Below are 3737 nucleotides of genomic sequence, written 5' to 3'. Positions count from 1 at the left end.
CATGCACACACATGTATATTTTAATGGGTATGTGTTTGCCCCAACATGCATGCATGGTGTGCACGTGTGTGTGTGTGTGTGTGTGTGTGTGTGTGTGTGTGTGTGTGTGTGTGTGTGTGTGTGTGTGTGAGAGAGAGAGAGAGAGAGAGAGAGAGAGAGAGGGAGATTATTCCATCACTTCCAAGGTGATTTTGTCCATGTCTCGCTTGTCTCACTCCGACAACACCCCTTGCCACTAACGTGTTAGTGTTTTTGTAGTACTCTTTTTTGGTTGTTATTTTTTGCTTGTTTTTAGAGACATTGGCAGACTTTAGAACACAAAGTATTGAATTATGATCGTTGTTCAGTTTAGACATGTAACACCTCACCAGTTTATTAAAGAAATCAAGATACTTGAGGGTGATTGAAATCTATGTAAAATTGATCAATAATATGGTTTTTGGGCACTCCATCGATGCAACCAATCCTTTTCATGATCATTGCCTTTTTTCTAACATTTATGTTTATAAAAGGTCCTTATTTTATTTATTTTTTAGTCCGCACAATAGGTGTGGTAATACCAAGGGTTATAGAGTGTTTTAAAATCAAGACTCGATAAAACTAATACACTAAACATTATGTAGAGATCCAATAAATCCCCCCATCCCCCAGTGACAAAAATTTGGCTATCTTAAAAAAGAAAGCTAAATAAGAAGCCTTAATACTTAACAAGACTCTTGTAATGGTATATTTTGATAAAGTATATACTTTAATGTTGACAAGGAAACTACTTTAAGGATTTCAATCATTTTTTTTGTGATTAAAATGTTGTTATGTGCTTGAAGGACATAGCTACAATGGCTTTGTTAATGAGGTTAGGTTTATTGTTATCCAGCAGGCATAGTATGAAGTGGCTTATTACTAATTCCAAGCCAATATATGTGAGTGGTATGCTCTTCACTAGTTATCTCAAGGTGGGAGAATTTCCAAGACATCACACACTAGCCAAAACACATAGCATACAAACTACGACTACTATAACACCTTTCTAAGTCATAGAGTTCAACACTCAAAACATGAAAATGCGTACCACCTAAATTTCTGCCTTAAAAATTATTAAAGATGTTTTGGGGGATTTGGGTAATAGGACAAAACTATATTGCATGTTCATCCTTGTGACACTTAAAGCATAGATTATAGACATGTTTTGGAAGCTTAGGTAATGGACAAAACTGTATCACATGTTCGTCCTTATGACACTTAAAGCACATATAATTGATGTGTGATTACACTTAAATTGATTTTGTTATTTCTCTTTGATGTAAATAATCATTAAAAATTTCTTGTCTTTTTGCTGCCAATTTTTGTTCCTCTGTTATGAAAACCTAGTGTTTAATACTGTAAGCACAACTTTCATACCCTTTGAAATTGCATCAAACACATGGGCATGGTGATTTCCTCATTAAGGGTTTTAGCCCTATTATGCTACACATCTTTCATGTGCTCTCTTGGCAAACCATGCCCAAAATCTAAGGGCTAATATTTTTCTACTAGATGATCACAATGAGTTGCTAATATTTATAGCTTTTGCACCTAAATAAATTTTCTCTTCATAATGACATTAGAAAAGTTGGCATAGAGCATGTGTAAAAGTTTCCATGAACATGATGACTTAGACACAATTGAGGATGTGCTTTTTGCTTCAAATCTTTGAATTGGGTATCCACCTTACCCTTTAAAGACATCTCCATTAGTATCAAAAATCTTTCTATTGAGGATTTTTAAGAGGAAAGTGGACTGCTTCGATTAACGTGGTTTCACCCTCCCCTCCGGTCCTACTGTAAGGTCCTTTACCATTTATCCACTCCAATAGGCCCCTACCTTTTAAAAGACGATGCTAGAACGTATAAAGTGAATTTCCTTACTATAAGTTTAATGTCAAATAGGGGAATTCTATGGACTTTATGTACATACTTGCTTAGGGTTAGTAATAGCGAGTGGGATATTTATAAGTTTTGAATACCATAGTGTGAAAACTAGTCACTTGTATGCAAGTCAATTTTGACAATAAGCAATACAAACTAGTCACTTGTATGCAAGTCAATTTTGACAATAAGCAATACAAACTAGTCACTTGTATGCAAGTCAATTTTGACAATAAGCAATATACATTCATTCCCTTGTAAAAGAATACTTGTGAGCTCTTCTCTACTCTTGCTTGCTTGTATGTTATTAGATTGCATGCTAGATGAATTGCTTTCTTGAAAGGTTTGCATTTACTTCCTCTCAATAATTTCTTCTTCATCCACCTTTTCCTAAGAGAGAACCACCGTGATCCTCTTGTCTCCATCTAGGCAAACTCTTCCTTTACCCCCATAGCTATGGTGCATTTTTGTGTGATAACGGAGTGGTGAGAACACAAACTGATAAGCTACACATCGAGAAGTTGTTGCATTTGTAGTGCAAAGGCAAGACCCAATGACACTTGATTTGGCAAGGCTAAGGTAAGTATTTTCCTTGAACATATTTGGCATCACAAATGGGAACTAGCCTAGGGCTTAGATCCATTCTTCCATCCATTCCAAGCTATTAGGATCACCCAATATTGCATGGTGTTGATTAAAAGGTCATACTTCGAAAAACATACGATTTTGGAGATTTGGATGTGTTAGATTTCTCTTTTTATTCGTGTTTTTTAGTTTATTTGCATTAGGTCATTCTATTTTCATATGTTAGTAGAGAAAACCCAAATTTCTTGGTGATTTACATGTATTTAAAGCTCATAAGGCTTAGCTTCCATTACAATGAAGTAAGAAATAGCTTAGCGATTATGGTTAGGATTGAAATCCACTCTAAAAATATGCTTTGAGCTCCATTAGGTGTGGATTACAGTAGAAAATTTAATTTTGTTCATGTATTTCATATCTTTCCATGGATTATTGAAATCAGTAAAGCATGCAAAATCAATAAAAGATAATTCTAAAATACTTAATCACTTGTATGACTACCATTAATTAAGATTAAGAATCTTAATCACTCCTCTCCCCCCACCAAGTCTAAAAAATATATTTAAAAACTATAAAAACTAGGCCAAACCATCTTTCAAGTTGGCCGCCGTGAGGACTTCACAATCTAGTAAATCTAGAGGCATAAGTCGGTAGATGCGAGCCTAGAAACTGAGTTTGCTAGTACATATATCTGTTGATATTGTTCCAGCCAGTTAAGATTACCTTGAAGACTCGAGTCTAGAGGCATGAGTCAATAGATGTGAGCTTGGAGATATGAGTTTAAAGGTATGTATATCTGAGTCCAAAGAGATGTATAGTTGATGACTATCTTAAAACTTATAAGATTATCATTATCTTGAAGACTTGTAAAGACATATCTACTCGTATCTTATAAAGATTTTCATGTTATACAATATGTAGCAACTATAATTTCTAAGGAAATTTTTTATCCTTGTAATTATTGGAGTACTAAGCATAATTATTGTGTAATACCAACTCTATCGTAAGCTGGAGCCCCATGCACTACTTGGAATCCATGCCCAAGTAGGACTATCTCATTAAAACAAAAAACCATGAGCCTATTTTAATAAAAAATCAAAAATCGTAGGCATATTTCATAAAAAATCAAAAACTGTGAGACTATTTCATTAAAAAAAACATCAGAAGAAAACATAAAAAGCTCTTGGATTCAACCCAAAATCTCATATATTTTTTTAGATATAATAAATTATCATGGAAAAGTGTCAAAAG

The sequence above is a fragment of the Cibotium barometz genome, chromosome 37 (genome assembly GCF_041138505.1).
Source record: "Cibotium barometz isolate CiBa-2024 chromosome 37, ASM4113850v1, whole genome shotgun sequence".
NCBI lineage: Eukaryota > Viridiplantae > Streptophyta > Polypodiopsida > Cyatheales > Cibotiaceae > Cibotium > Cibotium barometz.
The sequence above is the reverse complement of the archived record's forward strand: the minus strand, read 5'-3'. Positions refer to the sequence as shown.